This window comes from Centropristis striata, chromosome 21, assembly GCF_030273125.1.
Source record: "Centropristis striata isolate RG_2023a ecotype Rhode Island chromosome 21, C.striata_1.0, whole genome shotgun sequence".
Lineage (NCBI taxonomy): Eukaryota > Metazoa > Chordata > Actinopteri > Perciformes > Serranidae > Centropristis > Centropristis striata.
This window is the reverse complement of record NC_081537.1, coordinates 14,649,564-14,676,230: the sequence shown is the minus strand read 5'-3', so window position 1 is coordinate 14,676,230 and position 26,667 is coordinate 14,649,564. Positions and strand designations below refer to the sequence as shown.

General features: G+C 39.8%; 1 protein-coding gene across 1 annotated transcript in view; it reads left to right on the top strand.

Moving 5' to 3' along the window:
* nrg3b (neuregulin 3b) overlaps positions 1 to 26,667 on the top strand; it is a 226,666-nt gene that overhangs the window by 84,667 nt on the left and 115,332 nt on the right. The window lies entirely within an intron of this gene.

Genomic DNA, 26,667 nt, shown 5'->3' with positions numbered 1-26,667 from the left:
ATGACTGAATATTGCAGTGAAACCCTGACTGTTACACAGAGCAGAGAGGAGAGGACAAGTGAAGTTGTAGAGGTGGTTAAAATATAAATGGTGCATTGTGTTTATCATGTGGTGCATCCGTTTTTTCACAGTATTGGTAACACTTGTGGGCACTCGAAAAAATGTTGTTAATATGGACTTTCTTATTATTATTATTATTTTTTATTTTTTTGTTTAATAAATGATCATAAAACTTCCACTTCCATTTTTCTTTTCTTTTTTAATGATTTATGGCATCATAACTGTGTTATGCTGCACAAAAGACATCTTTTTTAGTTCTACCTCCCTTTTAGCCACGATTGTGCTGTTTCCAAAGAGATGCAGGACTTATATATTGCAGTGAAAGCTCCATTGAGCAAAATGTGACAGGAGCAGAAAACACCTTGAAACTGCTAGAGGTTCAGAGGGATAATCCGCTGTCTTTCACATTTAATTGTGAACCAATGCATGCAAGTCTTCCGTGCAAACTATTTTCCATGACTCCTGTGTTTCCTTACATGCCCTTCACCTGAAAAAAACTTTACTAACTTACAGCTGATGAGCTAAAAATAAAAACCTTGCACATAGTTTTCAGCTTACACACATCTACAGTTTTAACATTAGGAAGTGATAATTTGAGGATTTAACATGTGCTGATTGGCAGATGGGGGGAAAAACTCATTGTAGGTGAAAAAGCACGAGCAAACAATAAAAAGTGTGATTGGGATCCTCTGTATAATGAGGAAAAAGGCTGGTTTGGAAATGAGCATTGCGAAATATTGGATGTTTCAAAGACTACATTTCATTTGAAATTCATAACAAATGCAATGTTAATAATGCATGTTCATTTATTGTTTAATAAGCTGAGCTGAGCTACACCACATTGTCCTATGTGATTTCAACACTTTTTCATACAGAAAGTAACATATAATTTAGCCAAGTGACAATGGGCTTATATTATATGCTTTAAATTTGCTTTCCGTTCAGGGTGATAGTAAACCATTTATGGTAATATGCTTGGTCGGTTCATGAGTGGCCAGCTCTGATAAAGCACTGTGTCTAATTAACACGCTGACAACAGCACTGTCTGGGCAATCACACTCTTCCAGTTTATTAAAGTGGTTAAGGAAGTCACTCTGGCCCTTGGGGGACTGGTACAGTAATTTTCCCCCTGCAAGCCAGATGATACGCCCAGAGATGAGGCAAACCGAGTGTGACTGTCTCTCCCTCTCGCTTTCTTTCTCTCTCATCTCTTCTTTTTTCTCTCCATTTTCTCTGCCCTGCTCCCCATGCCTCTCTTGCACATCAATATCTCTCCTCCCTCTCCCCTTTTCATCCATCCAACCCCCCCTCCTCACTCTCTGTGCGCGTCGGAAATGTAATATCACATGCATTCTGGCCTTTTTTTCCCCCACTCTCCAATGTGGTCTAAAAATAGCTTTCACAGCAGGAAATGCTGACTTTTGCTTCCCACACCACTTTAGTGTAAACAACGAGACATTTTGATTGGTCAAGAAAGGCTTCTGACAGAAGCTCAGGAGAGTTGGGCTTGATTGGTGTCTAGTCAGCAGCAGTAAACGGAAAAAGTAAAACACAGAAACACTTTGAAGCCACAAACAATAATTAGCATGAGAGTTGAGGGATCTGGTTATTGTATTTACTACTTGGCACATTGAACTGTAATTCTTAATGAAAGGCAGGCTCTTTCAATTTAATTTAAATGATGCTGTATTCCAGATAATTGTTGTTGACCTTTATTTCCCCTGAAATGAATGAGTTCATAAGATTCTGCTCCCCTTGCCAAATATTCTAATGTTCATTAGAGTTAGAGATGCTCGCATTTGCTGCTTTTTTCGTTTCTTTTTTTTTTGGTGAGACAATACGGGAAATCTTTTCAGATAATATGAAGTTTATGAGGCTAAAGGTAAAACAAAGTCCAGTAGAGACATGAGTGCAAAAAAATACTTGTAAATTCGGGTGATCATGCTTTTTTCGCTGCATGTGAGTGAACAATGTTGAATCTTCCTGCTTGTTGCTAAAGACAGGATATCAGCTGTCCTGATTATGTGCAATGGGAATTCAAACAGCATCTGAGGTGAAACAGATCCCTCTCTGTTTCCTGCCAGCAGTCCCTTTGTAGAGAGCAGTGTTTTTTAACAAAGTGGTTGAAGCAACAACAGTGCAGGAGCCCAGGGACTAAAACATATCTGTTTTAAAAGAAATTCAATTCCAGAAAAAAAAACAAAAAAAACCCGTTATCTACACTATAGCCACCATAATCTTGGCACAATGCATCATTTTTCCTTTGTAAAATTCATAGTAGCTTAGAGGCATGAAAGGAATTGTTTTGCAATATGTATAGTATATGATAGTACTGACTTTGGCCCAAATTTGGATTTCAGTAGTTTCCACATGCAGTTTACTGAATGAAAATTCCAGCTTTCGGCACACAGTTCCACTATTTCTGCTATCAGATATGTGCAGGACTCTCATAGATTTGGCATTCGGCTCATGTTGTGCTTTGCTTTAAAGCACTGCTGTATGTTGACAGACCATGTTAATGTTTTTACAGGCAAGGAAAGTCTTGCTGGGTTTGTTAAAGGGTGTTGTCGCCGTCCCTTCCTTCCCCTGCTCTAAGATATACCCAGAGAGACCTTTGGGCAGTTTTTAGCACTCCTCTAACTGATCAAAGGTCAGCACTTGGCAGGGTAGTGACACTGACCTTAGGCATGTGTGTCGTGTGAGGTGGCAAAGTCTAAGGCCTTCTGACATGAGCCATAGTGACTCAGTCAGGCTTTAACCCTCAATGCACGCTGACTAAACAGTGTCATGTACTTTTTTGCTTACCTAGCATTCAAAATGTTCACATCAGTGAGCAGCTTGTGGGTTTTCTTTTTTTTTTCCAGAAAGCTTCACTCAGGGACTCAGAAAGGTTAGGCTGGATATGGTTCAGAGAATCTCATGATTATTCATGTTCAACCTAAAGATGGAAAGCGCTACAAGCTATTGGCAGGGTATGAAGTCACTGTGTTCAGTGTGTTTTTATAAACTGCTACTGTATATGTGCTAGATACACAAAAATAAGGATTACATAATATTATTCACGTTCTAGTGCAAGTAATAATGTTGAAGATTTTAATTTAATACATTTTTATTAAATCACTTTCTATCATCAAATGAGATAACACAATGATGATCAAGCTCATGGCCCAAACAGAAAACAACAAACAACAAATTCAGATCTGTTTGGATCTCTGGAAAATAAAATGAAAAACACACCTGCAATTACCAGTTATTGCTATAGGAGGCGCCAAAGAGAACAAAATGGAGATCTTTGAGATTGTAACTTTAAATACTATACTAAAAACACATTTTATCATTTGAACTATATTGGACATTGGCAACAAATATCAAATATAGTAAGCATTCATTAATTAATTATCCTTAAACGATTATGAGAACTTGGCTCACAGGGGAGCTGGAGCCAGAACAGGAACATTTTTCATTATCAACTATGCCCATTGTGGCTAACCTGGAAATTGATACCACAGAAAATGTTAATGCACGATCACGTTTTTAAACATTTTGTTGACGTTGTAAAATGAGCTACTGTGTTAGGTTTAGGCACCAATTGGTTAAGGTTGGGAAAAAAGTGGGTTGCAACAAATGGATTAATGGAGCTGACTCTATGTAGCTGATATCCATCCAATGAACGTAGCCTTAATTTAGTTTCTACGATACCACTGAAGACATTCCTAATCTTTATATGAATATTGAGTGTCTCACACACACACATATATGCAGAACTATGTAGGAGAAAGATGAAAAAATATATAGTATTTTATTATAATTATTTCCCTAAATTACCTGCAAGCTGAATATAAATGTTATCCTGCTGTGCCAGTTGATGTCATTAAGATAATCTTTTCCACCCAGCCTCTAAAGGTTAAATTTATCACAATAATAATGATGTTTGGAAGGAAAATTAATTATTATCATGCATTTGTACATGTGAGGAAGCAACAAGCAGCCAATGGACTTCCTGTTATTTGAATTATGCACAAACATATGCTAGTGTATTCCTGTTTGATAAAACAGATAACTGATTCAGTAAGTTAACATTGGGAAGGAAAGTATCTTTACCTCATTCAAGGAAAATATGAGTGGCTAAAAAAAGCTGATTAACTGATATAGAGTTGCAGGGATGACCCCTTTTTTGTGGGCTAGTTAGCATCGCCTTGGTTCCCTCGACAAAAAAGCCAATGAGATTTCTTCTTCATCTGTTATTAAGAAATGGCTAAAGGCATTGTATGTAATAATGCCTGCGTACCATAACGTAACAGTAATATATTTATCGAGTTTTAAAAAATCATTCTCAATGCGGCCATATGGGAATAGTAACTGGTGAACTCTTGCCATCTAAAGCTATGTATATGTGTCAATATGTATATGTGCATATCAGTCAGTCATCTAACCAAAAACCCATTCAAAAAATATTAACTCAGTTACAGCTTTTCAGACTGAATCCTGCACTGCATTCCTCCATGATATAAAACAACAATAAAAAGCAGGTGCCATATCTTTTGTCCCTTAGAAATGGTTACAAATGTGCAATTGACTGTGAATTATTTTCTATATATCTGCAGCCAGTTGTCATGTTAACCTTTGATTAAGGATTGTTCTGCTTTTATGTGAAGATGTGGTGTGTCTCTTTTGCTGCAAATAGATGTGTCTGTAGGCTCTTTGTCCGCTAAGGATCACATAGCTATTATCATAAATTTCTACAAGTAAATATGTGTGTGTGTGTGTGTGTGGATGCATACAAGTGGATTCAGGCTGATGCAGGCTATTTCCCTCTTCCCCAGTGGTAATCAGTCAATGCACAAAACAAGTCATTGTTATTGTAATAGCTTCGAACCTTGCTATTGTGGTGTTGTGAACAACATGCCCTCTTGACACCTCATCCCAAAGGTCTTTTTCAATCCAAGGAGATCCAATTCGTCTTGGGAAAATGCAAATGAATGGGACAAGTTAATGTCTGCTCAAACACGTGGGCAGAGGATTGAAGGCCTGTGCTGTCAAGTGTTCCCTCAGTCAACAACCACAACCAGACCAAGTAAACACATAGAATCGTGTTACATCCTCACTTTACTTCCACCAGCACCCCCCCTCGAGGCTATCGTTTTCTGCCCGTCCCCCTGGTGTGTTGGTTACAGTGAATGAGGAGGCGACGACTACCCCTACCAAACACAGGAGAGGGAAGCCTCCTTCATGCCTCATTGACTTTGTTTTCTCAGGCTAATTTTTTTCTTTCTCCTCACCGCCTGCCCCCCAAAAACACACACACACACACAGACACACATCACATTTATCTCCCGCCCTCCCCTTTCCACGCCTCGCCGTTTTGATGGTGATTTTGACACACAGGCTGTCATGCAGCAGTTCTCTGGGAGGTAGCGATTAACAGAGCTGTCGCCATATGGAGTGAGATCAGCCGTCAGAACCCTACATAATTGGCTCAGGGAGGAAAAATACTTACGTAACACGGCTGAGGAAGGGGAGGGAGAAAGTGGTGAGGGCGGACACCTTGGATTCTGCATCCACCGATATTAAATGCCCATTAAAACACTTGCAAGTGATTCATTAGTAATGAGAAATTAAATGCATCATAAAACCCAAAGGAAGACGGGGCACATCTAGAATTTGTGCACTATAAGAACAGAATAATTCCCCTTAGCCCCCGAAAGAGGAACTAGTGTAACAGAACGGAAACATTAGCCAGTTGTGTGTAGTGATAAGCCATATAGAGGGGTAAGGAAGAACAATTTATCAAACTAATGCAGGAAATACTCACATTTGATGAAGCCATTGTGATGTCTGCACCTAATATTGAAATGGACTTGAAGTCTGAGCCAGGGGTTTACATTGCTGACGGCCTAATTATATGGATTGGCTGCAGTAGAGCGTAGCCTATCAGCTCTGGGGAGAAATTAATTCTGGTACAGGGGAAGAGAGAGAGAGGGGCAGGCTGCAGTTGGCTTCACTGCTGTGAATTGATGGCTGCAGAGGGCCAAGCTGCTGTGTGTGTGTGTGTGTGTGTGTGTGTGTGTGTGTGTGTGTGTGTGTGTATGCACGGGGTTCACTTAAAGCAACATGCAGCCTTACTGAAGGGTTGATTCTTTGTGATTTAGAAACAGCGTGCAGCTCTGACAGATATGTGCTGAAATACAACAACAGCCATAAGCAAGATGTAAAAGACGTTATGTTGATTCACTGCCGTTCCCTCACCTTTCTGTGTGCACAGGCTGATTTTTTTCCTCGCTCCACAATGTACATTACATTAGCCCCGTTTCTCTCGAAACCAGTTGGTGGTCGAAGTAATGCACATCATCCGAATAGCATGCTGTGAGTGTTGCCTCTGAGTGACACAGCAAAGAGCAGACTGTAAGCTTGTTTAAGCAACATTTAGTTTCTGTAGCAGCTAGCTAGAAGGTAGAAAAAAGGTAGTGACAAAATTTAGAAAAAAACTTAGATGAGATGAAACTAATGATCTTGTTGGATTTTTTTTTTTATTCCTCCTAGAGGCACATAGCAACAGAATCTGTCATAAAAACATAAACCAAACTACAAATGAGCAGCTAATAGTGCATTTGGCATACCTGACAATGCAGAAAATGCAAAAATGTTCAAAACAATTCTGTTCTAGTTTGTCGCTGTCTGATTCTCCTTCACACCAAGGGAAGATGTAGTCATAGTTATAGTAAAGCATGTCCGCCAGCGGATGGATGACTCACAACTACATTCACCTAAGTGCACCAGTCCTACTGACATTTCTACCACACCATGTGCAGAAATCCTGTCAGGCATATGTTTTATCCCCTGGGTTAACATTTAACATTAATTATGCAGTAATCTCATAAAGATGATGTATTTGCGTTCATGCTTGGTGACATTTTTGCTGGCAACCATTGGTCAGCCACCATCTTTATCTTATGTGTCATTTACAGTATGCTGCTGCAGGGCTTATCACGTGGCACCTTCACAGTCTTTTATTAGCTCGCTTACGTGGGCCCTAATAAAGACTGCATATGAGGGAATATCTTATAAGAGTAGGACATCAACATTTTGCTGATGCTCACTGCTAACTTTTACACCCTGCATTTCAAACAGGACTAAAATTCATGAAATTAGGGATTTATTGAAATATTCTTCTTTGCTATCAATGATAGCATAGAAGATGATATTATGGTCTTTTAGTTAATCATAGGTGTCCAACATAAACTAAACCAATTAGAGTGTTATTAAGCATTCCTTTTAAAAAGATTGTTATTTAAATGGCTGATTGGACAAAAAACTGGTAAAAAGGGGACCCTCTGCCTCCACCATCTTCCAATCCTCTGTTCGATCAACAACTCCCTTTGACTGCATGTAGCATGTGCATTGATTAAGCTGTATATGTAGGTACATCTTGCTATCTAAATAATGTACCTTTTAAATAGCTGGAAAATACTGCACCATTGACTTTAGACCGGGTCGTTGGTCAGTGGTGCAGTTGCTTTCTGCTGTATCAAAATAGCAATGCTTGTAAGATCAACACACCCATGGGCACACCTATGGGCATAAGTAAATTTGCTACTTACATGACATAGGTCCATGCAGTATGTTTACTCATTGGTAAGTGTGTAGACATACTGTAGCGTAAAATTACATTTTCAGCCCTGCATATTACACAGTATATTTTTTCTGAGGTCAAGAAAGAAGAAAAGTATGTTTGAAATGAAAATGTGAAGTTTGTGTTCTTGTTAGTCAGATGAGACTTTTGAGCTTTGTGCCTGATAAATTGGTCTGAAATAAATCCTGACTAGTTCATAAGGGCAGTGAAAGCATCGTGCTTTGGCATCCTGTTAATTGGCTGAGTCTGGGCTGCTTGGTTTGGAACCATTGCACAGTCTGATCGCTGTCAACACAAATGAGCACCTAATATGCTCCGTGATGTATCTTGAATGCTGACTCTGCTGTACTCAGACAGTGCTGACTGTTTTTTTAGGATCAGTAGTCTTACTGATGCCCAGGCTTTCTTTCCAGCCTTTTCCCACAGTTTGGCAATCGCTCCTATGGCCTGCAATTTCCCGCAACATCCCCAATACACAACTGCAGAGAAAGGGATTGACAGACTCTAGCATTGTACACACACTGAAAGGCCTCAGCCTCCCAAGCAGAACATTCTTCTCTGCACTCTGTCTTTTAATGCTTCCATGTTATCAGTCCAGTCATTCTGACCAGTTTGTTATTTATGTGCACCATCACTCCTTTCTCTTTGTGGTGACAGGTGTCAGTGGCTTTGTTAGAAATCCTCTACTGTCTTTCGTATGTTTAGCTGTGGATGGCTGTCATAGTTGGCAGCACTGGTTGGCACTAAGAGAATGTCTTTCAGAGCGACAGGGACAGCATCAAATGAATGCACTGAATTTTTTATTCACAGTATTTTTCCACACTAGAGCTTGCTTATATTTGTGTACATGAAGGGCAACCCAGTTTGGATAAGTTTAGGCACCAACGACTACATGGTTATGCTTTGTAAAAGATCATGGTTGAAAATAGGAACATTTGTTACATAAATAAGTCAATATTGTCTTTTGATTTTACTTGGGACATGAACAGCAGCCTCCTGTTTGTTTGACCTGTCTGTCTACCCCTGTGGGGAATTAGAAACGTTCCTGTGATATGTCAAAAACAAATGTAGTCCGGGAGAAAATAAATTTCTCTTGAAACATAATCGGCAATGCAGTTTCATTGTATGTGAATGTTATTTTAGAAGACAGGGCTGTGTAGAGATAAACTTTTTATTGCTTTATCCATCACAATCTGTTAAAATGAACGAAGATAAGTGGATTTGAGCAGAAAAGCTTCACAGCTTACGCTTATACTTTCTTCCTTCTGTCTTTCTATTTAGACGGACTATTATTAGCAATACAAACAATCATAAAAGAGTCACTTGCACTGTATAGTGAAACCATTTTCAAAAAAAAAAAAAAGACAAGCGAAAAGACAGCCAGCAAAAGCAACTAAGTGACTACGACATTTAAACCATTCAAACCAATCTTTTCATCATTTGCTGGTGGTCAAAGTGTCTGTCCCACAGGATTGCCAATTCAAGCACTGTAACAGCCGATGTGTCCATCAGCAGACATTTGTCCCATCAAAGCAAGACACTAATCCCCTGCCTGCTCACTAGATGTAAACCCCGTCCACTCTGCTTTATACGCTACAAATGTCAAGATGCCACTGAAAACTACCCAATCAAGATTTGGACCACTGAAGTATGAGGATCGACATCCACCAATTCTTCACTGATCTGTAAGAGTCTGGAGAAGGCATACTGCTGAAATGTGCTGCTGGGTTTTTTAAATCCTCTTTCTTTTTTCCTCCTGTATAATTTCATAAAGTTGAGGTTTATTGGTCATGTTTTCACCCATATAAGATATATAAACAACTGTATTTTGGTTGATTTCAACGACAGTCAAATTGTTTTTTATGTTCAGTTTTATCCTGCACACCCATTACCAGTAGTCTTGCCTCAAATAAAACCTCAGTGGCATCTTGAAAAGTTATTGCAGATTGTTGGTCCCAGCTTGTGCACACCCAAACCCATAACGCGAACATGGCACAGTTGTACTTGACCTTTTCTTCTACCAGAATGAAAAAAGTAAACATGACAAGCCGAGGTTTTGACAGAAGTTCCCAATTTTTACCTAAATACCCGCCTATCTGACAAGAGTAAAGACTGAGGGCTGGTTGGGGGTGTCACAGCAGTGCAGTGGTCCTGTCAAATCAAAAAATGCCACATTAACCATTAACTTAAATAAACATCACTTTTGACAGCTTATTTATTGGAGCTTTATTTTTGAATGGGTCTTTTTCCGTGACAATGGTTGTTTTTGGTCTGGAGGCATAAAGGAAAGATCAGTGAGCTGCCACTTTATGTTGCATTGAGGGCGGAAATGTCAGTTGCTGTTGTGGTATAACTGGATTAAGGTATGCTGCACAATTTGTCATTTCTTAAGCCCCGCTGCCTTTCTATTTGTCAATAATGACAGTGTGAGATTGCCATTTTCCCTCTGAGCGTTAACCTCAATAATGTGGTGTTCACATTATTGTCATAATAATAATAATATAAATCTATTTCTCCTTTTCTATGTCCCAGTTTTAATTTTAACAGATGCAGCCTAATACTTTAAGTTGATCACATTTGGCCCATAGTACTACCATTGTAATGTTTTTGTTACTAAAAAATATGACAATACAGTCAGCTCATTTTGCTGGTGAGGATATTGTGATATAAATGGCATCACAATTCTTTCTTGTGTAAATACAAATGCTTGAATCACAATATGAAAATTACAAATTATGGTTGTGATGAAGCATTTTTCTTTTACATGGTCATGGTTTAAGGTGACTGTGAAAGCCAGAAACAATTCGCCGTCATTCCATGCATGGATTCATCCCCAGCCACTCTCCACTAAAGCCTTGTTTGTTTGCTATTCAAAGTACTTTATCTCGTGCTTCAGCTTGGGAGTTTTGTGTTCTAAGCTTTGAGCAACCTGCAGTGTCGCCCGCCCCTAATGTGCCAAATTCAACAGCGACACAAAACTAAAAATGCTGAGAAATAACAGCATTTCACACCGTCCGGTAAGCCAAAATTCTCTACCTTTGTTTCCTCAGGAGAAAGTATATTTTTGCAGTAATTTCGACACAAACATTCAGTCTGTAAAAATATATTTGCCTGTGGCATTCATTGAGTATGACACATGAAGCAGACGCAGCGTTGTTGTGTGGAGGAATGAGGGACCGTATTGTATTCATCCCCAAATGGCTCTAAGCGAAACTTCTTTGATTAATATGTCTGTTAGGGAATGCTATGCACCGGAGAGAACCACTTTCTGAAAACACAACCATCATTCATGAACAACATCTTGGCCGTCAGGTTTAATGTTTTCATGCGTCCTTTGATAGAGGCCATACAGGAGAATGGAGAAGAATATTTGTGGGGGAGCGATATGTTTTACAGGGATTATAACAGCTCTGGCAGGTGAAATCATCACCATTAATCACCTTTTGAACTTAAGCTGATGACTTGCATTAAAATCAAATCCCTATTCTATAGCCATCCAATTAACAGACTATTTTATCTCTATATGTATGATGAAATTATTTAAAAAGTAATAAATGTAGGAAAAGCATATTAACGTGTGTGTGTGTGTGTGTGTTGGTCTCCAGCAGTCGTGCGTCACTTCTGTGGTCAAAATATATCTACAATAACCACACTTGCCTCTGCTTAGCACTCAACACACACAGCTCTCTCTTTCCCTCCAACATGCACGCATGCAGATGAACATAGCAGGTGGTGAGGTGTTAAACAGGCCATGATTTGGCTAGAATTAGATGGCAGACACTCCCTGAAGGCCAGGGGAGGGCTAAACAGGATTTCACTGATCCAGCATCAGGGCCAGCGCTGCCAGTCCCAGCGCATTGTCAGTGCCAGTCCGGAATTTCTATGCACTTGGAGATACCCCACAGTACGTGTTTGGCAGCATTGCTTCTGGGTAAAGCCTGAAGCTCCAACTGTACAAATGCAGCATGCAAATGTTGCAATCTGTGAAGTTGAACTTCACGTTGCCCTTTTTTGGTTTTCCTTATTTTCTGTCGTATAAAAAACGTCACAATGTTAGATTCATACTAAATATATTCATATTTGTCAACTACTTCTTGATAAAGATTGAGGACATACGCTCCTCATTTACCCATCCAGTTTCGCAACTTGCCTCTCCTCCTTCCTCGTCATCATCTCCCACTCTCTCAGCATTCACTCCACTGTCTCCTACTCAAGTGCTTAGCCTCGTACCCTCTGCACGACCTACCATTTGTCCAGTGGATCCCATCCCTTCCCACCTGCAGTCTATTGCTCCGGACCTCCTTCAGTTCCTCTCCCATCAAATCAACACTTCCTTGACTACTGGCTGCTTTACTAACTCTCTGAAGGAAGCAAGGGTGAATCCTCTCCTGAAGAAATCCACCCTTGACCTATGTTTAGTGGACAACTACAGGCCTGTCTCTCTCCTGCCGTTCCTCTCCAAAATTCTGGAATGGGCAATTTTACTCAACTCTCCTCCTATCTTCATAGGAACAATCTCCTTGACCCTCACCAGTCTGGTTTAAGAAGGGCCACTCAACAGAGACTGCCCTCCTCGCTGTGACTAACAACTTCACAATGCGAAAGCTGCCTCTCTCTCATCAAATGGTTCAGGCCCAGCTTACATCCGGGATTTGGTCACACCCTACACTCCTGCCCCTCCTCTTCGATCTGCATCAGCCAAACAGCTGGTGTCTCCCACCCTGTTAGGGTCAACTCGCCTCAAACCACTTCCTTACTTTTCTCTGTCCTGGCAATCAAATGGTGGAACTAGCTCCCCACCGACATGAGGACCTCCGACAACCTATACATCTTCCGCCACAGGGTGAAGACTTACCTCTTCCAACGATACCACGGTTATGTCATGGTCGCTAATAAAGAAAAAATAAATTAAAAAAGCTCTTCTTCTTCAAATTGCGTAACACTTATGTAGCACTCCTGTAGTGGTACAGTTGAATGCACTTATTGTAAGTCGCTTTGGACAAAAGCGCCAACTAAATGACATGTAATGTAAATATGGCCAAATTTCAAATAAAACTGTAAATGTATGTAAATGTATTCCCTGTGGGCTAAAACCACAGGTTTCCAACCATTCCTAACACTCCACTAGAGATATTTTCTCATGTTGGCATGAACAGATGACTGAGTTCTTGCCGGTTTTCTACATATGGTCACCTGCTCCAGGCACATTCCTGCAATAATTACCTTGCATACACTCCTACTTGGGGATAGCTGTTATCTTGGTTGTCTGTTGTCTGGTTGTGGTAATTTCTCCCTTATTTAAGATCACATTTCTTTCTGGTTGTGAATGTGTTTTTGTGAATTGTCACGTTAAACAGTGTTGTCATACTCATTACTTTATGGTGTTTCCTTTGACTGCAATGACGGACAGTACAGAGACACCAAGCACAAAGCTTTGGCTTGGAAGGCTTCGTCTTGAGTGAAACTTTCACAAGAGTTAGTAATCAGTTATGAGATCGTTCACACGAATTGTACCAATAATGTGATGGACACAACTTGGATCCTTTCTAAATAACCCTAGCAAAGAAACCAAAGCTTTTTTTGTTGGTGGGTTTCAAGACAGGTGCTAAAACTGCAAACAAAGGGTTAAAAGAGGTGCATCAACCATGGGAAGTATGATAAATATGTATATGTAATGGTTTTCTGAACATTAAAGCCTGTAAGCATGTTACCAAAATACTCGTAATTAACCTGAAAATGTGCATCATAGGTCCCCATTGAATTCCCTTCATCAACTCACTCTCAGAGTCCCTTCCTACTTAACATCATATGCTAAATCTGTTGTCACACCAGCAGTGTTCTCTCCTTTATGTCAAGTAACACTGATGACAAGTTAGGTCCCATGGGACGCTAAGCCACAACCTTTCCCTTGTTTCTGCATGTGTCACCATGATTGGATCAGAGCTGTGTCTTTCTGCTGTGAGTGAGCAGTCTGAAAGGCATGTAATCCTGTTCCCACTGCTCCATTGAGAGCAGCAGGCGTTTTCTGGTGGGTGTAGCTGCCTGTTTCTACCTATGTATAGTTTTTGTAGAGCTTTTGGGTGATAATGCCAGTTCGAATATGCTGTGACTGTTTGTGTGTGTGTGTGTGTGTGTGTGTGTGTGTGTGTGTGTGTGTGTGTGGGTGTGTGTGTGTGTATGTGCCACCTACAAGATATGGATGGCTGTATTGAGCAGGATGGGGTGATGGGAAAATCTGCCTTGTTAAAGTGAAAGTAGAACTCATCAGGACTTTGCTTTGTCCACAAGATGCACAGTTAGTGGGATTTATAATTGGGATTAACTGTTGTTCTCTGGTGTGTTTTTCAAAGCTAGTTATCATTAATGTAATCCAATTAGTACATTCATTGTGTTTACAGATTTGTCTCTAAATGACTCATTGCAGGTGTACTTAATTTATTAACCTAAATAGATTCATTTGATACCCTTTATTCCATATGCCTGCCTCAGATTAGTGTTTTATACATTTTTTATCATTTTCATGTATCCAGCTCTTTCAAAAAAAATTAGCCAATATGCTTCAGTGCAGCACTTACATGATGTGATATCCATATATAGATCCATATAGAAACATGTAAACCATTCATTAGCTAATGAGCACTTCACCGTCTGTACTGGACAACAAAATCTCTCTTGAAGTTGATGCATTTCGTACACTTCTGCAAAACCACTGTTTTTGAACAAAGATTTTGATGAGGACTAGAACACAGAGACTATTCATGCTTTGCCAATCAACATCACTCAAGTTAGAGAGTACAGATGAAAAAACACTTGCTACCTGCAGATGGCTGAAAAGAGAACTGATCCGCTCAAAGGGAAGTCCTTTGCACAGCTTGCTAGCTATTATGAAGGAGACAGTGTTTGAGTCACAAAAACAACCCCAACATCCAGCTGTCCCTATAATCCATCTGATAGCTCTGTATGTTTTAGCTAGATAGCCACCATACTTGGTAAAAAATATTAGTGTAGCAATACATCAACGATCCTATATCAACAATGCAAAGTGAAAATTTTGATATATGTCACCTTTAAAATGTTCATTATTTTGAATTGTGTTTTTTATTTAAATGTCTGGAAAATCTCACATTGTCAGATCATATAGTACAGATAGTTGACATTTGTAACTTTGTATAAATGTAACTGATTATGTTAGACTTGCATATAATATTCCCTTATATCAATTGCAGGCCCTTGAATTGAAATTAAATCTTATTGTGGTAGACTATTTCAAATCAACAAGTATTGTATTGTTGTCCAAAGAATCAGTATAATGTTGTATCATGGTGAATTCATCACTTTATCACAGCCCCCTCTCTGAATTTTGTGCGTTGTAATAGTCACATAATTGGTAAGGAAATATTGTATTTTGAAGAAAAACAAGTCAATATGACAAATACTTATATGTAAGATATTTTGACATTTGTGCCTGAAGAGCAGCTTGTACTTTCAGTCTATGAAACTCTAACATTACACTTAAGCTCAGCAGCTCAAGGCAAACGGAGAGCTGTGAACAGCTGTTTGTGTGATTTGGGGATTTTGGAGAGGTCTGAGAGAGAGCACCTCTCCCACTTGACGTAATGAAAACATTACAGGACGTGGGTGTGGCTTGTCTAGTGCACTGTTGACCTGCAGTAGGGCAGCAGATGGCAAAATACATGGACCAAGGTAACATCAAAATTATGAAGCGCTGTTGGATTACCAGTGACACACCCACTACTATGCCTCTTCAACTACGGTAGCGCACATCCAATCACCCAAATAACAAGCAGCATCAGGCAAAGGAAAAGAATGGTTGTAACTACCACTTTGAAATGCACCCATATGAACATAAAATGCTCTCCACAGCTGCCTGAAATACACAGCCAAACCTTTCCAAGTCACAGTTTATGTGTCAAATTCAGTGCAAAGTGGCGCTGGCGAAGACCACATTTCACTCCTTGAAAATCTGGAGTAGGGCTGTGCTTGTTTTTCATATCAATAGAATCATCCGCTGAGATGGTGTAGGGGCTAATCACATCTTCCCTCCGGTAAGCCTAAGTCCTAAACCCCATCTCAGTCAATTTTTACACCAGCTTCCCTAATCCCTCTCCCTTTTGATGTTTCCTGCTGTTTGTATAAAATCAATAAAATATACAGCAGAAAAATGCCCTCCTCTACCTTCATCTTTGCCACATTCAGCAGACCAAAGCCACCAAAAAGGACCTAGCTGCCATCCTACTGATCTCAGGAGTAACAAAAAGAGTAAATTGTATCAGTGGGTGCTAAGACCGGCCCCCCTGCTATGCTCATGTATGCCCTCAGTAGCTCCATATGCCAAGAGAGCTGCCAAGGGAGCAGACAGGCAAGCTCAGTGACTGCCAATCTGCAGATGCAGGAGCTGTCCGCTCATGCATATTAAACCCACACCACCTGCTCGTCGTACATCACACCCTGCATTCTTGGTCCCAGGAATTTTAATCAACTGCGCTGACAGGAAGCCGCTCTCTGGTCCACGTAGGTGAATCGCTCAACTCCTCTCCCCTTAGTCCCGTTAAGGCTGGGATGGGGATGCATGTTGATGTTGCATTTCTGCAACAACCAGGAGTTTCCCTGAGGAAGATGGAGAGTGGCAGGGAATATGGCAAAAAGGCAGAGGAGAAAGTAAAAAGGCTGCTGTGCCTTTAAAATGAAGATCTCCAATGGCGCCTGGTTGTCTTGCTTGTCAAAGCTCCCACGCTTTGCATACCGTTCCTCCCCTCCTGTTGTCCTCTCAGGTGTGAATAATTGCCTGCATACTGTTGGATTAAACAAAAAGAGGGATACAAAGGCAGAAGGAAAAAAAGAGAAAACCAGCATCATTAATGTGATCAAAATTACTTCCTGATCTTTGTTAGTTTACACAGTCGAGTCGAGGCAAATCAGGCTTCTCAACTTTTTCCTTTTCTGCTTTTCTCCCCCTCTTTTCATTATTATTTGATCTGTTTGCATGTGCAAAAGCTCATCTTGAGACGAGTGCTGCATAAAACAGTATTTTCAGTCATTTCCAATTCAAATATGTTTGTCGGGCATAAAGAGGGAGCATTGTGAATACCCATGGAAGGGAAATAAAAAAGCCAAAAACTGTTTTTTCACAGTGAAGTATTTTAATACAGCTATGTGGTGATCATAGCACTGATAACACTGCATCCAAACCCATCAGCATTAAGAAATGTAAAGATGTTACAGTAAGTAAATGAAGACACAATTAGGTACTCGTCCGACTGCACCTCTCAGTCTCTTTGCCAGTTTCTGCTGGCACAGCATAATTCTCTAGAACCCCCAGGATTAAATTTTTATGCCATCTTTTTAAATATAGTCTTAAATGAAAAAAACAAGGCAGATGGAGACAGGCACTGCCAAGACAAGACCAAGTGTGGTAACAGTTAGATTAACAGGCAAGCCAAATATGCCACGTTTGATAAATGGTTTGTTAGCGTTGTTAATAAATTGTCATGAAGACGAGAACACTTTCATCGAAGTGAATACAATATTTTGATGGACACATGCTGTGCACGCACGCACAGCTGCACACAGTGATTCCAGATCATCGTATCTGTAAATGACTGTTTTGTGGAAAAAAAACTAATTATGTTGCTCTTTCATGGGTTGTATATGGGTTATGGGTTGTTGCTTATAATTCATTTATATAAGTCAGACTAGAATAGAATGCACGTTCATGGCTGCAACTTACTTTTTTCTCATTAATAATCCAAGTAATATTCAAGCATATTTTTTGGCTATGAAGGGATATTGCGTGTTCTGTCAGAATATCAAAACACACCACCCCTCACACACACTGCATGTCATTTGTAAGGTCCGTCTCTCCGTGAGTGCTCCTCACTACTTTCATGCCTTCTTGCACATTTGTCTGCATGCGTTGTGTGTTTTTCATTAGTTCCAAAGCCTCTTTCATGGGGTCCCATTTGTAAACAGTGATGAATTATTAATTACCTATCCCTTCCTCAAGCAACACCACAGGTATTTCAGCTAAAACTCTAGCAAGGCTTAATTCGTGCCTCATTTTTTGCGTGTTCTGTCCTGGAAATCTAAATTTATTGTCATTGCCGTGGCAAAAGCACTAACGCAATCTTGCTCATTAAATATACATTTGACAGCTTCAAATGTATTCCTCCAGTTGCTGGTTATTCTGTTATTTGCTCTGTAAGTAATGGAGATAATGGCATCAAAGTACATCACCCGCTTTTGAATATGAGGTGGAGGCACTCATTCCATTCTTAACAGCTTTTATGATGTTCCCACAGAGTGAATGGATGTACAATGTGTTCATGGCTGCACTGACATCTCCATCATAGTGATTTACCTAATGTGTAAAACATACTGCTCTGACATAGATGATCTGCAATAACAAAGTCATCCAAAAACAAAGAAATCTGTCATAAAATAGTTGCAAATGTTGCAAAAACTTTGGAATGATAGGCACCACACAGCGCTGTGTGTCTTTCATGTCTGAGATCATAAGCAATAACATCATTTTGTCCCTCCTGGTGGCATATTATGATAATTACAGCACAAATTGCAATCAATGAATCAGGATAAATTATCTGTCTAGTCCTATATTACTGCAAAAGGGTTGCGAAGACAAATTAGCAGAGGAGAAATTGCTTCTAATAATATTGTTCTGTCTTTGAGCAATCTTATAAACCTCATTAGGGATTACAGTTTTAAACGAGAAGTCAATCACATGTGACAGATCACATTTTGACCTTGAAAGCCAAAAGACTCCTACAGGAGGTTAAAAGAAGTGGAGTCACTGCTGCCTCTGCTGTTATGATCCACATCTGAAGTCAGTTGGCATTGTGGCTTCGTTACCACGACTGAGTCAGAGATATCTGCTACCGAGGAGGCAAATTATCTTTCGAAAGCCCCTCAAGGCACCTTTAGAAAACCACATAGCCAGAACTCTCGGTACTGATAATAACCTGACAATATGAGTCATGATAATTTCAAAGAAATTCAATCAATCTCACGCAACCCTCTGTGTTACTTGTAGTTTCTTAAGGGTACTTTGGAAATGCTTCATTTCTGGGTTCAGTAGCTATAGGTCCAAGGTCTACCACGCAGCACAGCATTACTCACATCTAAACAATAAGAGGGGTAATCAAACAATGAAGTAGAATGTGAATACATGATGTTCAATTCAAATGGGATTTCAATGTTATTTTCTCCCTCCTGCAGAAAAATCATTCACAGAATTTCTTCTGTTTCACCTAAAATAACATAGTCAGTCCTTTGTGAGTCCCAGCTCCCCTGATGTTTGCGCAGCCTCTTCTATTGGATATACAGGTTGTCTCTGACAGTACAGACACGGTGCACCTTCAACATAGGTGGAGCTATCAAAGAATATTCATGATTTGAATGTATTTGATTGTTAAATAAACAGATATTAGAATATGAAAATATGTGAGAATAAAAAACTTTTTCCCACAAACCTGTGATCCCTTCATCTACTACTACCACTGAGAAGAGCAGCTAGCTAGCTAGTTGCCAATTTCGCCATGCTTTCATGCTACTGGTTTAAGAAAATGGGCCAAACAATTGTCACTCATCTGCTGTAAGTTACTATGTGCTTTCTTATGCCGTGACAGTTGTCCCTGTTGTGGACATAGTGCACAAAAATCAATATTCAAATAGTTCAAACATATATACTGAATGTTTTTATAAGGAATATTCAATGCCAGTTTTGACAGCCCAAGATGAAGTTATATCCCACATCAGACTGCAAGCAAGCTGAAGCTTCTGGTAGAGAGCAGTGCAGGCGATCTGGGGCTTGCAGTGAAGTCTCTTGGCTGCAAAACACTTGCACTATGTTGCGTGGGTTGTGGAGAAAAAAAATTCATGGTTACTTTATGATCTGTTTGGGAAAAGGAGGGGGTCTGGAACTGCAGGGGCTTACTTGTTGTGTGCATGGTGGTCATTCAAACTTTAATCAAGATTCAGCTGACATGGGGTCAGGAGATGATGTAGATAATTAAAACTTTTCATTAGGGGTTGAATTGTTCCCCTAAGGTTTAATGCATGTTTGATGTCTTCTGGGGTCTACTTTATTAACCTGCTGCTCCGGGCCTGTCACTGTGAACACATTCAAAACCCTTTTTAGTTTGTCTAATAATGGCGCTGTGAGATAATGACTAGACTCAAAGGTGTCTTAGTGACCATGGAGAAAAACAGTACTTTGAACTCCTGAATGCACCCTGCACTGACAAATGGAATTACTTTGACAAAACATTTAAGAACCTCTGCACCTCTACACCCATAGAGAGTAAAATATTTTCCCTATCAGACCATTAATGGACACTATGTCACAGATTTTAGCTTTAAGGCTGGGCCAAAGTGAGGAGCAACTATAGAGCTTTTACAGTGGCTGTGCCCACTCCAACCATGCAATGTTGATTTGGGCATCCATTACTAGGTTTAGCGTGCCAAGCTGTGCCGAATCACAACCCAGACGGATCATATCTGCGGTCAGGTCAAAGTGCCCCCAGACTGCCTCCAAGCTTGTTGCAGTGACATCAGATGGGGTTCGTCATCCTTCAGGCTTGATTCAATGTCACCATTCACTGTTGTGTTTGTGACATGTTTAAATAGCCTTTGCTGCTATTGCCAGACACAGCACATTCTTTTGCAGTTTCAACTCATGCAAAAATGCATTAGATGATCAGCAAACAGCCAGGAAATCCATGTTGATAAGTAGCTAGCTACCAACAACCATTACATATTGCCCAAAGACAAGCATGTTGTCAGTTACAGACCTGTTCTAATGGTGATGCACATCCCTGCTGCACTCCACTGATGGGCCTCGTCAAACCAAATCAAGCCGAGCCAGCACATGTGTATGGAAAAGGGGGCACCAGAGAACCCGTGACAAATGTCCCATCGAATACCTATCACTAGGCTGTCATGTGGACCAAGGCCGTGTGCTCCTTAACCCTGCCTCCAGGCAGCGACTGCCACCTTTAACCAACTGTCCCATAGGTCAACTGCTATTTGTTTGTGTCATGTCAGGGTCTCCCAAGGCTGTCCTTGATGATCATGCAAGACAGACAGTGCTGTACAGTATGTTTGTGTGCATGTATGTGATCTGACAGACAGATTCCACTGTACGTCTATAAACCTCTGCTGTATACGTTGTCCATTACTTAATCTTTCACAGTCTGTTATTTGTGCTCAGTAGCTCAATGTATTCAATTTATATAAATATTTTTAGTTTATGTATTCATGTATGCTGCTCATGCCACAGTTGAGTGTGAGGCTGTAGCATCCACTATATAGTACATATAGTACTTTTCTCAATGTGGTGGGCCATAATTGGAATAAATTACCATCTTGAGAGTAGAAAAAATATGGCATAGTGTCTTACAGGGCTTTAAATGGAAAATAGTTTATTTTCACAGATATTTTGTGCTTCAAGAAACTCTTGATGATGGCGAAAATTATCTGCTTTTCATGTCTGATACCAAAAGGAAAGCCAGTACTTTCACACTTTTGTGTTTTAAGAATAGGTTCGTAGCCTTTGCCTGCTTAGTCAACAGATAAAATACAATGACAAAAGGCTTAGTAGTAGACTGTTATTCATAAAAATAGAAATGGAAAAAGGTTGGGAGACACCTATGCTAAGTCAATGAACACAAGTTGACTTCTTGTTACTGGTTCTATCTATTGACTGTAAATAAGTAATCTGAATAATACATAATTATACATTTCTCATTATCAGCCAATTATTTATTGGCCCAATGTTACGCATGTTTGGCTCCCTTTCAAAAATGTATCAACAGGTATTAGTGCATATAGATATGTTTGTGTTTTTCTTTCCCACCACTTGAAACCTGCTGTGCATTTATCCTCATCTCTTTAACAAGGATTACAGTAATTAACAGATTCTCCATTCCTCCTGCGGCCGTTAAAGAGAGGAAAAAGTTTAAGTCATTTCCAAACCATTGTAACAGATGGCACTGCCGGCGCCAATGTGTTGTCCATACCTACTGCACTGTATATTTCCCTCAATATGGTTCTGTCCAAAAGGCACTGGTGCATGATGGGTAAGCAATCAGCTGGCTCTCTCAGGACTTTCCCTTTACGTAGTAAGGCCCTCTTTGATGTGTGCTGCAGTAAACACAGCCAGTTCTCTCCCGACCACAGTCTCCTCAGGGATAAGGCTCAGCACAAGAACACTAATGAGCACATTAGAAGGAAGCCATAGAAGGAAAATGCTACAGTTGTAAATGGAATTGTCTCTTGTGTTGTCTGTGCCAATGATGCACTGTCTACCGTAAGTGTATCTGTGCAGAGTACATACAGAATATGTAGGTTATGCATCCAAAGGACAATTACGTAAAACCTTTTTCATCACATTTGTTTCCAAGTTCATGATCTGTTTTTGAATCGAGGCTGCAAAAACTGTAATTTGAGCTCTGTTTTCAGTCACTATAATTAACAATCAAAAGTAATCAAGCATTGGAGCTAAAAAAAATAACTGTGAAACTAAGGGTGATATGCTTCTTACCAAAACAGTGACAAAATATATTCCATTTAACATAATCAAAGGGCATAAAGAAGTGATGCGTAACAATACAACCACTGAGCCTCTTCCGTGGCATGTCAAGGCGTATGTGTCGGTTAAAAATGATGCTTGTTTTATGGATTTGTGTCTTGTTAAAATGGTAAATACTGTATGGTTTAAAGAGGAGTTTGTTGCATACCACCAAATGATCAAAGTTTATAGCAGTAGGCAAACACTAAAAAATGTCTCAGTGTTGACTACAAAAACTCCTCAGATCCATGCTGCACTGTGCAGCATATCTATCTTTTAGTGAGCTTTGATTGGCTCTATCTGTATGCATCCATAGAGAGGAACATATAGTGGTGTGACTTTTTTTCTTTTTTTAGTTGTTACTTGTCTTTTTCAGTTATAATCACCAGTTCCTTCAGGTTTACATCCAGCTTCATAACTTCCACCAAGGAGGGTATGTTTTCGGTTCGCCTTGTTTGTCTAACCTGACGCGCCAGATGGTTTTTTACATGGAACCATCTGAGGAGCCGTCATTGGAAACTGTTTGGAAAAGGGCAGTCACTTTCAAAAATACTTGGCAGTTGGCAGATGATTGGATGAATTATCCGTCTATCGCCATCTATCACAGGCTGACTTCAACCAATCAGATCAACGAACCATATGACGGTCAGAAGAAGAGCAGAAAACATTTTTTCCATCAAAGCCTCCAATGGGGAAATGCTCTCCAGTTGTGATGTAATCCAAGCAAACGTCCAAGCTAACCTCTTTCTGGCCCATTGTTGTTGTTTTTGAACAAATAGTTGCCTCTCCGTGTCGTCACGTACACCTAAACCAGGTGTAGCTGCCAGTACTTCCTCTCTGGTTGGTTCAGACACAAACGTTACTTGAAGCCTGACAAGATGGATTTTTGTGTGACCTTGTGATCCTGCAATTCTTGTGTGATATCGTGAGAATCCAGCTGTGCTGCAAGGAGAAGGAAAAGCTACTGATACATTTTTCATGAAACGTGGTGTAAAGGTATAGTAACGCATTAGATTTTGAAGTGCATCTAATTCAAGCTGCAAAACATTCTTCTGTAAAACATAGCAAGATAGGCCTTGGTGTTCTCAAGTGTTCTTCTAGTTTTCATTCAATAATTTAAGTTTTGAAGTATTTGTTTTTATTGTAACCTCCAAGTTACCATAACAGATCTGCATGTAGTGATGTGCCTCCCATTAAGAACGTACATCATAAAATAAATCCTATATTTATTTTCAGCTGTTGGACTTGAAGAAGTTATTGACTGAAAGCGATTCAGTAGTAGTGACTGGGTACTAGCCTCAGTATTCCTCTCAGATAACTCTGATCTCTCAAGCATCGTCTGAATCTGTGATCCCCAGCCAGTAGATTCCTTGAAAGTTACCCAGGGAATCGGCAATCTGGATTGCCTTTGTGCAGCGGGGAGATTGAGAGACGTGAAAATGATTTCAAAGAGACCAGGATGAATCACACTCCCACTGCAGCTGCCATTTATTAGCACATTTTCCACCTTGTTTTTTTTTTCATAGCTACCTAAGAGTCTGAGTAACATGGAAGGTGCTAGAGGCTTGCATTGGGAGAGTTCTGTGAAAGGCTTCGTTAAAAGTGTTAAGAAATTAACCTAATGGAAACTTGTATATTTGTCATAATTAGTCATGACACTAGTCTTAATAATACCTAAGAACAAGGGACACATCATTTATCGGCTATTACCTCAATAATGAAGATGAAGATTCTGATATGCTTTCAGTACTGGTTTGATAGAAGCAAAAATCTGTCTTCACTTACAAAATCTGCTTTAATTGGTTTGACTGCTTGGATCTGCTGCAGGGTTCATACTACTCAATGCTGGGTCAGCCCCTTGAAAGTCAAGAAATGACAACACAGAAAATATCACATCAAAAACATCCAAAAGCACATTATCACCATTCTGCTCTGACACGTTCTAGAAGCAGTCTAATTGCTTTATTAACTGGCTCTATTTCTGACAGGGGCATATTTAAAGAACGTAGAATTTCAACAGGATCCTGTTTGACAGGTTCTCGTTCAAAAGTGCCCGAGTTGTGCTCGATATACTGCAGATTTTTTACCATTTCTTGCCTGTCACAGTGATGAAACAGGAACCCATAAGAAATTGACAGCCTGTGTTGCTCAAGGCCAAACATATCTGAAGATGGCTTGTTCCTTGATGTGGCCAACAGGGCTAAAAGGGTGGTGGTAATCCTTTAGGACTGAAGAGGGATTTTTGCAGATTTTTGAGAGGTAATCAGTACATCCAGTTTGTTTATAGAGCTTGCACCTGGTGTTTAAAAGTAGAGCTTTTGTTTTGTAGAATGACAGGTTAGAGCACTTTTTATCATGTTTTAATGATGGGAGACCATGCTTTCACATGTTTTACAGTTCAGATGATTCACTGGTTAACACTATAGGTGCAATATCGCAATACCACAGGGAATTTCAAAGATCAGCTATTCTAGAAATTCTTTGCACATTAAAGTATGCCATAATACGTTTAATTTAAGACCACTCTTGTCAGCCACCCTTTCTCTGGGTGTGAAACTGGCACATTCACTGTCTGAAAGAGAAAAGAGAGCCAATATAGAGAAGGTGCTGCTGTAATGTGCTGTGGATTTTTCTGGGAGCTTTGTCCCTCGTGAAAGAAATATATGGACAAGTCATACATCATCATCGATTCGCAAAGTGCTGTGTCATAGGTACCACAGTGACCTTGCATAGTTCATATCCTACCCCTCCGCTCTGTCAACAACGTGACAAATGAAATGATCGTATACAGAAAAGGATGTACAGTAATAGTGGATCAGCAAACGCCTTCTTCCCAGGTTCTTTGAAATAAGATAAGGTGACAAGTGGGAGAAAAATAAAGTTTTGGAAACGTTTTAGCATAGATAAGATTTCTTGCGATGCAGGTACTAAAAGGGTGTTTGGTATCTGCCTGACCTTGCTTCTAATGTAAATATATATTAATGGTTAGGCTTACAGCACAAAATCAATTTTCTCTTTTGTCACAAAAGCTCTGCCTCATGTGCTTGAACCTAAACCATTTATCTACATTGTAATTGTAGCATGCATTGTCTTTGTAAATCAAACAGGCTATTTTTTTCACTTGTGGTCACCATTGCTGTCTGAATAATAGATACAGTAAGGGACTTTAAACGGCATGATAATTATTACCGGGGACATGCGTACCACAGGGGGACGTTGTGTTCTATTTTCTATTATTAAAGTTGCATCTTGGAATAGATAACCTTTTGAACACTACACCCTGGGAATTTGGGGAATTAATAATACAAGATGTAATCTGAGTCTTTTAAAGCCTAGAAAGTGAGAGAGTCAACTCGGGTTCAAAACCTACTTTCATATGCATCGCACTCTCGGGACTGGCTTATACGAAACTGATCCAAAAATTATTCTAACTAGCAATCAAAAAGTGAGACATTCATTTATCATCCCCCTACATACATATATGAAAAAGAAAGAGACCCAAAAGGCATCTGAAGATATGAGTCACTAGAAAGTGGTTTTTAATCAGCGGTTCCCAAACTTTTTGGCCCAGGGTACGCCCACAGTCCTGTCAGATGAAAAAACCCACCCTTCAATCAATATCCTATGTTTGCTTCAAAGGTATAACATTATTAATTACAGAAAAGTAGATATTAACAATTTTCTTGAAACTTAAACTGTCAGTATTTAGGTTGGTTTGGTATCTATTTCAACTTTTTATCTATTACTTTTAGCTTATCATTAAACTTTTAAAAGTCAGTGCTTTTAGCTTACTATTCCAACATTTACCCCTGACTTTGAGATATATATTTCTACCATTTATTCATTACTTATGGCTACCTCTCTGTGCTGGCAGCAGAAGTGACACTGGGGCACAAGTGTCCTTGCTTGGGAATCACCGGTTTAAATTATAGCTTCCAAAGTTTTTGCTCTGACAAAGAAAAGTGTTGGTTGGTCCCCGGAACACCACATATCTCTTTTTGTGTTCCCTCTGATCTCTCATCATCTCTTGGGCCTTACATGAAGAGCCCCCGGATTTATCGATCAATGGCCGTAAACAAAACATAGATTGAACTGGACGCTGGGGCACAACAAACGGATTACCAACTTTTTATTCCTCCGCACGTTATTGGTCACTAGAGCCTCAACTGAAAAAGGCCATTGGCTGTCAGTGGTGCACAAAGCAGAATGGCATACAAAGATGTGGCAGACTCGTATGAAAGGATGATAGAAATAGACACGGAATGACAATAGGAAGAATATGGCATTTTGAGTGTGCATGTGTGTAAACGGTGTGTCTGTGTGCACAATATAAATGGATGAAAGCAGAATCAAATGTGTAATCCAATTGTAT